Source organism: Sarcophilus harrisii, chromosome 3 (genome assembly GCF_902635505.1).
Source record: "Sarcophilus harrisii chromosome 3, mSarHar1.11, whole genome shotgun sequence".
NCBI classification, from domain to species: domain Eukaryota; kingdom Metazoa; phylum Chordata; class Mammalia; order Dasyuromorphia; family Dasyuridae; genus Sarcophilus; species Sarcophilus harrisii.
In genome coordinates this window covers 484,381,241-484,394,574 of record NC_045428.1, presented here as the reverse complement: position 1 = coordinate 484,394,574, position 13,334 = coordinate 484,381,241, and the positions used below count along the sequence as shown (strand labels likewise).

Here is a 13,334-nt window from a genome sequence, read left to right as displayed (position 1 = left end):
AATTATTTTCATGGGACTATTTTAGCACCACCGATATCAGGTCTTTTCCATGACCACAATATTTTAAGGTGCTTAGATTTCTCAACTAGGTGAGAGAATCACTAATACTTGTTCTCTGTAGTTCAAAACCTCTATTATTTTTACAAAGCTACTGACATTGAACTATTTGGTTTGTGTTTAGACCAAAACAGGAGCTAAATGAGTACAATTACTGCTTTTAAGTCAATATCGTAGGTACATCTTACTCCATCAACACAATTTTGACATGCTAGATTTGAAGAATTTTAGAGGATTTTAGAGGAATATGATGTAATAGCAAAATCCAAATTAAAGTAACAACTTGCTATAACAAAGTTTTACAGTAAACTGCAAGTAATTTAAAATTGATCATCTATATTTTCCTAGATCATGACATTTAAAAAAAAAAAAAACTAAACTGTTCTCGTTACCTGAAACAAATGTAGATTAAACTTGGATAAAAGTTGTCAGGCCTTCATCTTTTCTCTGAAGTTAATGGTCTTTCCAAAGGGATTCAAGAGAACTTATATAAATGGCAAAATTTTATTTTTCTAAAATACATAGATACCTTTAGGGAAAAAAATTAGAATTTTCTCTTTTAAAAGGACCATCGAGCTTATTTGAGTTAACTTTTTGAACTTCAGAGTTTGTTTCAAAGATGACATACAATAGAAAACAAATATTTTGGTTTCTATTATTTCATCATGGTACTGTATATTTCAGTTAATGAAAACCCTAGAATACTTATTTTGATGCTTACTTCATTTATCCAAATCTTGAAAAATTAGGACATCATCAAATGTTAACTCTCTCCAGGGTCTTTGCCCTTCCTCACTCTCCAATTTTAAGTGGCAATTGTGCTACTTAGTAGACAGGTAGGTGGCACAGTAGGAGAGCTGGGTCTGAAGTTAGGAAGACCTGAGTTCAATGGTGACCTCAAATGGATAACTAGCTATGTGACCCCTGGGAAATTACTAAACCTGTCTGCCTCGATTTCCTCATCTCTAAAAATCTCTCCTTTCCAAGGGTGCTGTAAGGATCAAATGGGATAACAGTTGTAAAGCACTGAGCCTGTGACAGTATCTGGCCAGTAGGTAGGCTCTATATAAATGGTAGCTAGCAGCAGTAGCAATAATACTAATTTTCTAACGCTGGAAAAGACCCAACCATTCTGGATTATAAGGGAGTTGGATTAGGAGATCTCTTGGATCTTGGCTTCATCTCTAAGTCTTTGATTTTATATGCAACCATAAGTATGCATGTACCTGTATGAAAGCATGACCTTCTTCCAAACTCATACTGAAGCACAAATGGTTAAAACGAAAATTGTCCTCTCCTAAATTATCAATGACCCATTAATTGTCAAATTCAATGATCTTGATCCTTCTTAACTTCTTTGCACCACTGAATACTCCTCTGTAAGTTTTTCTAACAATATTCTTTCCTGTTTGTTCTCTTTTTAAATGTTCCTTCTCAAGTCAGTGATTATTCCTTCTCAAATCACCTTTGTTGGTTCTCCATCAATTAGATACATTAACTATTAGTATCTCCCAAGTTTCCTATCTATTTTACCTGGTAAATTCATCAGCCTCTCAGAATTCAAAGCAGATTTTTCTCACAGCTATATATCTAGCTTTACTCTTTACTAAACTACCACTTACTGCTTTTGGCCATCTAGATCTGAAGGTGCTATAGAAATTTCTAATATAACATGTCCAAAAGAGAATTCATTATTATAACCCCTTTTTCTTACCATCTTCCTAACAATGTCAGAGAATTAGAGGTGGGTCATTAGAAGAAGTTGAGCTATCTCTAACATTTGCTAGGCATATTATAGTTCAAATGACTTTTCCAGCCTTCAGCTTTTTCATCCATAAAAATAGAGCATTATCAACAAAGCCCTCTACCCCCAGTTCATCTTTTACCTCCCCTTATGAAGGTTAGTTGTCCTGAGAGTTCAAGATATCTAGCCAGTTCATTCACTTGGCTGTGATTCACTGCAATTATCCTGTCTGGTCATTCTGTTATTAAATCCTCCATCTCCTATTCCTCAGTCATATTACAACATATGACCAATAACTGTCCCAAGATAGGCAATCATGTTTCACTTCTTTATGCCTTCCCTCTCCATTCCACTACTTGCTCTGAGCATGGTAGTCCAATCGATACTACCATTATTGGAAAAACACATGTTATCTTTCATCCCTATAGAAGAGCTCACTTCTACTACTCCCAAACTAAAACTCCCTTCTCTAGATGTCACTATTCGAGATATATATTATCTTCCTCATTAGAATGCAAGAGCAAGGATAAGGATTGTCTTATTTTCATAATAGCATACTTAATGCTTAGCACCAAGTGCCTGGCATATAAGAACAACCAAAAATTATTTTCATTCATTCATTTCTTAATTCATAAAGGTAAGCACTCTAAAGAGTAACATACTTTACAACATAAGCTATTATTTACTGGACAAGAAGTATGCGTCAAAAGGAGTCTTGCTAAGTCACCATTCCTAAATGCTATGAATACATATTGGAAATTCAAACAGTCTCTGCTTCAAGGAACTCATGTTCTAATGGAGGAGAGAATACATATTGAAAGTTTCAACAAAGTCAGAAGAAAAAGTATTGCAGTTTACAAGCAGCAAAACAGACAGTAATGCCTCTTCTTTAATGACATTTCCACTGATAAAATCCCATCATATTCTGATGAACTACTTATGATCCACTGAGTGCACTGTAGACAAACTGCAGTTACAGCCCGAAAGGTACTGTTTCTCCTCTTTATCTTTATCCTTCTCACCCCCAACTCCACCCTTACACTTCAGTTTTCCTGCATTTGTTTGTTGTTTCACCTCCTATAAATTTTATATTCCTTAAGGGCAGAGGCTGTCTTTCTTTTTATTAATTTTATCTTCAGTGCTTAACACAGCTACTGGCACATAGTAGGTACTTAATAAATGTTAACTGGGTTGGAGAGAGGATGAAAAAACAATGACTTCTTTGTGTCACCAAGATACATACATGGCATTTTTAAATAAGTGTTTTGCTGATGCTCTTAAACTTTTTATTTTATTTTTACTTCCCAGACTACTCCTATTTTGCCCACTAAACAACTCTCTCAACACAATAGAGAAAATACACTGGTCATATCTGAAAAAGTATACCTCAATATTCATCTATACTACATTACTTCTCTGCCAATGGGAGGGAGGCAATCACCTCCTTTATAAAATGTATAACCTTAATATATTTATTTTATTATACTAACCATAATTTCCATTTAATGTAACTTCACCAAGATATTCTTATTAAACTTTGCAGGGTAGAAATAACTGTCAGTTCTTCAATAAATTTATGATGTTTAGTAGACTGCAACCTATGGGTGCTTTTGAGTCATGCAATTTTTGTTCATGACTTCTCATAAATGTTGCAAAGATGGATCTACATTATATACTTCAACAACAATACTATATGATGACCAGTTCTGATGGATCAGGCCATCCTCAGCAACGAGATCAACCAAATCATTTCTAATGGAGCAGTAATGAACTGAACTAGCTATGCCCAGAAAAAGAACTCTGGGGAGATGATTAAAAACCATTACATTGAATTCCCAATCCCTATATTTATGCACACCTGCATTTTTGATTTCCTTCACAAGCTAATTGTACAATATTTCAGAGTCTGATTCTTTTTCTACAGCAAAATAACATTTTGGTCGGGTATACTTATTGTGTATCTAATTTATATTTTAATATATTTAACATCTACTGGTCATCCTGCCATCTGGGGGGTAGAGGTGAAAAATTGGAACAAGAGGTTTGGCAATTGTTAATGCTGTAAAATTACCCATGTATATATCATGTAAATAAAAGGCTATTAAATTAAAAAAAAAAAAAAAAAGAAAGAAAGAAATCAAAAACAAACAAACAAACAAACAAACAAAAAAAAAAAAAAAAAAAGATGGATCTATCCAGCACATTAGGGACCTTGATTCGTTTTTTGTTTAAACATTCTGTGAATGTACTAGTACAGCACTTGAACGATCCCTCCGTTACCCTTTGCTCTCATGACATAACCTACTTACCAGCACCTTTTCTAACAATTCTAAGCACATTTTCTGAATAATTTCCCTTTTGCCATTTTTTTCCTTCAACTTCATTCTTGGTAACATGTAGCAAATTACTTATGCCTACTATCTGTCCCTTCATTGTCTTTTTATGTGGGATTTGTATTGTTTGGTGACTGGTGACAGTACCATACCATAACTAGTGGTCATACCATATCATGCTCCCCTTGAGTTCTGTAGTTCTGTGGGCTATAAAAATGAAGTGTGTGTGTGTGTGTGTGTGTGTGTGTGTTTTACCTCCACTTTTTAAATGAAGTAAAGGGTAAACTGAAGAAGTTGAGAAATTAATTCAAGATCCTTCTCAGAACATTTGAATGCTTTGAATGATTATTATGATTCTGTTTCTGTCAACACAGACATGACCTTACACAAGTCTTGTAGTGGATTTTATTACAACATGATTAAATGAGAATGTGATCATATCTGTTTAAAAAAAAATAAAGATGGTACAGTTTTGGGGCACACAATAGACAATGTTTTTTCTCTTCCTCTACATTCCTACATAAAGTCATGAAAATTAGAATTTTATACTGTCCTGTTTATTTTGGAGGATACTCTGAATAAATCCAATAAACGAGTCCACAGGGTCAAGGAAATCAGACTCACAAGACTTTAGGCTACTAGAGCTAGAAGGAATCTCCAAGATTAGTTAGTCCAACATTCTCAGATTATCATAGACTTTATGTGTAACTTCTCATCACACAGACTTGAATCTAAAAGGTTTTTTCCACTTGTAAGGCTTGAATTTCCTTGAATACTGGTGTTTGAGGCAATAAGATTTAATGATGAGAAACAGTAGCTTGGGGATGTAACATAAGTTTTATCTACAATATGCTCAGGTCACCACAATAAGATAGGATGTTACCTGACATTTAAAAAGAGGCATTACTATCATATTTCAAGAGGGAGGAAAGAGGAAAAAAAAAATTGGAATTCAAAATTTTACAAAAAAAATGAAATATTGAAAACTAGCTTTACATGTAACTGGAAAAATATAACACAATTGAAATAAAAATATTTTAAAAAATAAATATAAAAAAACATAAAAATATATTAAAAATTATATATATACAGACAAACTGATGAAGATATATATATCTTCATCAGTTTGTCTAGTTCTTTAAGGGGAAAAAGTTTCTATTCCAGGCTTTTGAAATCTTTTGTATACTCTTTCTTTCCGTCTGGTTGGATTTTTTTTTTTTTTGGTATTATGAAATATAACACTGGTCATTTAAATCTCTGTGTGTGTGTGTGTGTGTGTGTGAAAGTGTGCATGCATGTGTAACACATATACATATATACCACAGTGTCAAATGTTGGTTGGTTTTTTTAATTTATGTATCTGACTTGAAACTTTTTCTATTATAATATTAAAATGAGTCTACAATTTATGAGCACTTTTCAACCAACAGTGAGAGGATATCAACCTGACTTAAAAAACAAAAATTGTAGGATCCACACATAAACAATCAAGGATTAATTATATATTCACCGCTAATGTCCATCAACCAACCAACAAATATCAGCAAAGAGAAAATAAATCATGCCTATGCAGACATTCCCTTCTCACTTTGCATGTAAGCAATAATTACTATTTTCATTGTAGACATTGAGGATGTGAAAATTAAAATTCAAAAAAATAAACAATTAGATTTGGAAGCAAAACAGTACAAACAAATACAATTTTATCACTTTCCAATGATCCAATTAGATTTGGTAGCAAAACAGTACAAACCCAATTTATCATTCTCCAAAGGTTTGAAAACACTATTTGATTCAGAAAACAATTCTGATGTCTGTATAGACATCAGAAAGTTGTTTAGCCACAAACTGGATTTCTGTAAGCTGGACCCTCTATTTATTATACAATACTCTACCTTTCACAATTATAAATAGAGATCTAAACAATGCAACTATAGAGTAATGTGACTGAGACTAACACTGCCATTGAGTCAGAAACAGATTATCAAATTTGGCAGTAATGATCAATTTGGGTTAATATGATTAATCATTTTCCCAAGTGCTTCCCAGAATAATATAGAAAGTCTACTACCATAAAGACATTATAAGCTTTAAGGTCATCATGGAACATTATTCATATTATTCTCCCATTGCAACTCAATTTCTCTAAATATACTTGTACATAAAAACAGCTAACATTTATATAGTGCTTTAATGTTTACAGAGAACTTTACATATATTATCTCATAACATCTGGCAATATTATTGTTTTATGGGACCTTTATTATTTACTGCTCTTTTCAAAATCACTTGGCCACTATAACTAGCAGTAGTAGCAGGATTTTCTAGATGAGAAAAGAGGTTCACAAAATAAAGAACTATGTCGCAAATAACTATTTAAAGGAGCACACGATTCAGTGAAATGGATTAGGAAAGGCCTGTATGAAATGGACCTTAAAGAATGAAAAGTATGAAATAGGAGAAATGGAATATCCTCACTGAAAAGCACAAAGGCAAAAATCTCATATAATATGTATGTTTGTTCAGACTAATAATAAATACAATAATAGCTGCAATTTATATCGCACACAAATATAAACACACCCATCATCTTATTTGAACTTCACAACAACCCTGAGAAATGGGCATTAGTTTTCTTTTTATTATAAAAATGAGAAACTGAGGCCACAGTTTACCTGACTCACCAGTAGTCATACAGCCAGTAAGTGCTTGAGGGGTATTTGAACTCAGATCACACTAAGTTGATCATTTTTAATTTACACACACACACGGATATGTGTGCATATCCTGTGTGTGAATGAACACGCATACACACGTGTTCTGGTTATATATACTTATTTGCATGCTGTCTTCCTCATTAGACTTTAAGTATCCTGACAGCAAAGACTGACTTTTGTCTGTCTTTATATCCCTCGCACTTAGCACAGTGCCTGGAATATAGTAATGGCTTAACAAATGCTGAGACTAGAACAGGTGGTCTAATTATGCTGTATATTATGCAAAAAGAAAGTGAATGGAAAAATTGCCAAGAAAGTGAACCAGATTTTAAGGCACTAAATATCTTAGAATGAAAATTTCATGTTATTTGGTAATAGGATACCACTGAAGGTTTGGGGGCACTAATGTGATATCATTATACCTGTACTGAAGAACAATTAATTTATAAGATTGATTTGAGAAGGACATTATGAGTGGGGCAGATCATAAAAGAGAGATGGAAGGTGAAGAAAACCATCAGATGTAACAACAATATTGATAAGTAAGGAAGACTTAAATCAAGAAACTTATTAATGTAAGAAATAGGTTAGCAGTGACATTGAGATTTAGTGATTGACTAGCTGTGAAAAAAGAGAGATGAAGTTAGTGTTTGAACTCTGAGTAGTCTATTTATAGTTTATATCAAGACACTTATCCAACTCAGTTCCTTTAATATCTATGAAAAATAAATAAGGATTACCTCTAAAATTCTTTCTCGACCTAAATCCTAGGATCCAATGAATTTTAAACTAAATGCAGTGAAAACATATTTGGTATTTTTTCCTGCCTACTTATATACCCACTAAGCTTCTAGAATTTTTTCATGGTTACCTCTGCAGCACGTGATATATCCATCTGTTATTCATCCTTCCTACAATAAGAATCTCTCACCTTCTTTTCTGGTTATACATTTCTTTCAAATGTCATTTTCACTCTTCTTTTTATGAACTTTATCATGGATAATAACTTCATCACACATACCAAATTGTTCTAAAATCAGTATGCATCATGATATATAGCTGTAAGGCAACTTAAATGATGTTACAAGATGCATTTTTTGGAAGCAGTAAAAAGCTTGGAATCACTGATATACTATACTTTTCAAAGGCAATAATGTTTAATATTCTTCTCTTCAGTAGTATGATAACTTAAAGTCCATCTGTAACAACTGCTCAGAATAAATGTACTATTTCAATGATTATCCCTTCCAAAAGTAGGTCCTAAAGCACATGTGCAAAAATGTTTATAACAGTCCTTATGTAGAAGAAGGGAACTTGAACCTTGAGTGGATGCCCATCAGTTGTAGAATGACTAAGTTATGGTATATGAATGTTATGGAATATTATTGTTCTATAAGAAACGATCAGCAGGATGATTCCAGAAAGGCCTGGAAAGACTTACATGAACTGAAGCTAAATGTAATGAACAGAACTAAGAGAATATTGTACACAGCAACAAGATTGTGTGATGATCAACTATGATGGACTTGGCTCTTTTCAACTATGAGGTGATTCAGATCAATTTCAATAGACTTGTGATGGAGAGCCATCTGTCTCCAGAAAGAGGATTAGGTGACTGAATATGGATCACATCTTTAGTAATTTCACCTTTTTTCTTGTTGTCTGATTACTTTTTTTTTTCTTCTTTGATCTGATTTTTCTTGTGCAGCATGACAAATATCGAAATATGTTTAGGAGAACTGCACATGCTTAACCTACATTGGATTACTTGCTATCTAGGGGAGAGGGGACATGAAGAAGGAGGGAGAAAAATTTGGAAGACAAAGTTTTTCAAGGGTAAATGATGAAAACTCTCTTTGCATATATTTTGAAAAATAAAAAGCTATTATTTAAAAAAGAAATAAAAAAACAAACAAAAAAAAGTATGTCTTAAAATAGGCAATGTGTTTTTAAAAAATCCTTTACCACTATGAATACAGAAAAATAAAATGCCTAAAATGTGGCACACCCAAACATGAACAGAGCTATGATCAGACCACAGCAAAAGAACATTCTCCAAGGGGATGGCAAATAATCACTAATGCTCAAGACAAACAACTCACTAATAACCAATTATTATTATTCATTTCTTCTTCACCTTTCTTGGATTACCTCTTCTGGCAGCATCAGTAAGTTCCCCATCATTCTTAATAGTGCACACCGCTGTTTCTTTCTCAAGTAGGTTGGCTTTCCCTTCTGAGGGAAAGCTTCATAATTATTATAGCTCTAATGGGCAGTTAGGTGAAATAGGTGAAACAGTAGATAAATAATCATAGCACCTACTCTACCCTCCAAAGGTCATTATGAGGATAAAATAAGAATTTTACAAGCCTTACTGGTATTAAAAATTTGAGCTATTATTACTGCTATTCTAATTAAATGGTATTTCTTCTTCCCTTTCTTCCAACATAGGTTAGGATTTCTTCCTAAGTCCTTTCATTGTTTAAAGAATATTTTGTTCATCTTCCCAGCCAGAAAGTGAAGGGTGATTCTCAGTCCCTTTTAACTTTTTTTTTTTTTTTAAGGAGAAAGCGAAGCCTGCATTTTGAAGAAAAGCAACAGTGAGTTAGTGATGGCAGAGTGGTTAACATCAAATACACACAGTAAAATCACTACAAAATTCACCACTTCCTCAAGTGTCTCAATTAAACATCCTTAGTTCTTCATTGTTCTTATTGGTAGATCTTATTGCCAAGTATGGGAATGAGCCGCTTTGGCAAAATCTCTGTCTCCCAATGTCTATCTATCTCACTAGGGGTTGGGAAGAAGCACCTACTCAGATTTTATTTTACATCTGCGTTTCTACCTTTCTTTGGGAAATGAAATGATTACCACTTATTAAAGTCATATCTATAATAAAATTGGCATGATTTTAAGTTATGCATAGGACATAAAGTTTTTAGCCCAAGTCCTTTTTAAAGATAGATTTTTGTCCTACTGAGTAATCTTTTCTGCACTGTTTCTGCATTGCCCAAAGTAGTACATTTAAAATGTGATGATTGAAATCACTATTAGTGAGAATGGATGCTTATATATAGCCTGTCATACATTTTTGACATCTTCTTTTCTTCTATCACATGAAATTTCCTCATTTTAGGTATTATACCCCTTTATTTATTTGTCAGTCAGTAAACAAGCGCGTATTTAGCACTTATTACACATCAGACACTGTGCCAAACACTGAAGGTACAAAGAAAAGCAAAAAATTCAATCTAAGGAAAGAGACATGTAAATAAGCAAATACTTACAAGAGCTATATAGAGGGCAGATGGAAGAATCTGATGATAGGTGAAATATGCTAAGTGGGACAGTAAAATTCTTCCTGAAGCAGATACTATTTGAACTGATTCTTGAAGAAAAGTACTAAAGTCTCAGTTGGATGTAATAAAACATAGCATTGCAGGCATGGAGGACAGACAATGCAAAATCAGGGTGGGAGGGGGTATATTAAGATGGACTACTGTTCAAGGAATAATAATGGATGGATCACAAGAGTTCACTGGTAAATAAGCAATTACCTTATGAACTAATTATTTATATTTATAAGAGATGAGAAGCATTATGGCTGAACATGAGTTAAGTAGTGGAAGATCTCTGAAACTGTAAATAAGATGTTATTTTGAACCCTGTCTCTAACATTTATTAGGTAAGTAAGTATAATTTTTTAGTTTGTAATTCCTGCCTCCCGTTTGTTGTATCAGACTAGATAATGTATCTGAAGGCAAAATTAAAAGTACTACATAAATGTTGTTTATAAAATGTTAGCTAAAAAAGGTTGTTTTCTCTTGGATTATGTAAATGAAGTCAACTGTTCATAAGTCCCCCATAGTTAATTAAACTGGTCCAGAGGCCACTAATATTTGTTCTTGAAGCTTTTCTAGTCTGCTAAGATCTTTCAGTAATTTCATTGAATTGACATAACCTAGCCCTCAAAAACCAGTGTGAAGGGGTTAAAAGCAATAGGTCTAGAGTCAGAAACCTTAAGTACAAAAGATTCTACCACTTAGCCTCAGATTCCTTTTTTGTTTAAAGTGGGGGGTGGGGGAAAGGGGAGATGATGGGAGAGGAAAGGGGGAGAAAATGGGGAAGGAAGAAGCAGTTGGGGAGGATTAACTAGGAAACCTCTGAGGTACCTCTAAAACTGAAGATAACTGAAACCATGATAGCCTCTCTGCCACAGCAAAGCCTCGGAGTTGAACTTTAGTGAAGGTACTTAATTCTATTAAGACAAAGAAAGCTAAGTAAAGAAGACAAACTTGGTAATTCTAATTTTAGTTTTTTTCCACTTCTTTCATAATTCGTCCATTTATATACCTGAAAAATCTCTTTTCAAAAGAAATTGTGTGTAACACACCTAACTAGAGCTGTTCTCTCTACTATGTACATAAATACACATATTTACATGAAAATATATAGGTATAAATTATACACCCACACAAAGGCTGGTGTGTATGCTTCTATATATTAATATGTATTTTCCAGGAGGCTTGATTATGCTTGTTCTAAATCAGAGACTGGAAATAAACCTGCAAGTAGATCACAAAGACAAAATTGCTGCTGCTTGTTATCTCTTGCTACATACACAAATACACAGTACACAAATACACAATACACAAATGACTTTCATCTCCCACTGGAACCAAGAATTGTCACTCATCTCTGTAAAAAGTAAAGCTTAAGGTTTCCCAATTTTTCAATTTTCATCCAATTTCTGACTAAATAAACTCCTTAAATAGTTATTCAATGCCTCCTGAATTTCTACTAAAATCTGACATACTTCTTGGCTCCCTACTATACAGTTAAATCAAGCAGAATATACATAATAATGCATATTTGCTAAGGGGAAAAAAGTGTGGCATTGAACAAAAGTCTCATTTTATTTATCTGCACTACTTCCTTCTGTTCATAAGGATAATCAAGAGTTGCTCATACCCCTGACTCTTCCTTCCTCATTTTGGGGTTCCTGGAACATAATTCACAAGTAGAAAGCATTTCTCATGATACGGTACTTCAATAAGATACTTTAAAAAATAAATATATAAAAGTATATTAAATCTATAATATACGAAAGTATATTAAATCTAAATCTAGATAGACTAATTTTATACTTAAAAATTTCTGACTATAAATTCTGGGATCTTCTAGATCTCTCTATTTTCCTCTTCTTAGAGGCTTCATCTCTGCTTTCCCCTTTTCTTCTCTAGGTCCATTCCTTTGTTGTTCAGATTCTAATCTTAGCTAAACAAAAGAAAACAGAGATAATTAATTATGATAAAAAAATGCCTCAAAAAGAGAATAACACTTGACTCCTAAACTGGATTTCCTCATAACTCTTCATTAAACAGACAATTCTGTGAAAGCTTCTGAACAAGTTAGGCTCAAATTTAGGTTGGGAAAAAAAATGAAAAGAGAAAAGAGCAGTCTCCAGTTAACTCATTAATTTAAGAAATATTTGTAGAAGGATGCTTCTATGGCTCAAAAGTGAGATGTTGATTAACACGTTAGCTCTTTGATATAATATATGAACTCTCACCACACTAAAGATAATTAATTGGTTGATTCAAGGCCAGGCCCTATATCAATAACAAGGTTACCCTTGTATTTGACCCTTAAAGGTGCTTGGGATAAAAAGAATGAAAATAATCAGAACAGAGAAAAGAGACAGACATGGTCCCCCCATAAAGAATGTATATAACCTTCAAAGGAATCGCATGGTCTCAGATTTGACATGGTATACTAACAAGAGCAACAGGAATAGAGACAAATTCCAAAGTCAGGAGAGGGATGAAACAAATCAGTAGCCATTCTGTCAATAGTAGGATGACAAAAGAGTTTGTGGACATTGCCACCTGCATTTAGCTAAGTTCCTCAATCAAACAGAAGGCATTGCTATTATGTAGAAGAACAAATGCAGACTCCATAGTTTAACTGGTATACTAATGTTGTTAGGTGAATTGTATAAGCATTGACAATGAGCAGAGTTGATTCTTTCTAGTGATCCCAGCCAATTTCCCCTGGCAATGGGACCTCAATACTACAAATCCAAGGTTGATAAAGTCTCTGATTAAAACAAGACTCACTGTTGGGAAATGAACCAATCATTCTAGTGAAAAATTTGAAGCTATGCCCAAAACTGTGCATAACCTTTGATCCAGCAGAGTTTCTACTGGGTCTGTATCCCAAGGAAATCATAAAGGAGGGAAAAGGAACCACATGTGCAAAAATGTTTGTAGCAGCTCTTTTTGTGGTAGCAAAGAATTGGAAAATAAGTAGATGCACATCAATTGGGGAATGGCTGAATAAGCTGTAAGTATATGAAAGTAATAGAATATTATCGGTCTATAAAAAATGATGAACAAGCTGATTTTAGAAAGTTCTGGAAAGATATACAGAAACTGATTCTATGAAACAAGCAGAACTGGGAGTTCATTGTACACAGTAATG

The 13,334-nt window shown here is 33.5% G+C and overlaps 1 protein-coding gene across 2 annotated transcripts in view; it reads right to left on the bottom strand.

Moving 5' to 3' along the window:
- Nucleotides 1–13,334, bottom strand: part of DDX10 (DEAD-box helicase 10) — a 250,108-nt gene that overhangs the window by 111,508 nt on the left and 125,266 nt on the right. The window lies entirely within an intron of this gene.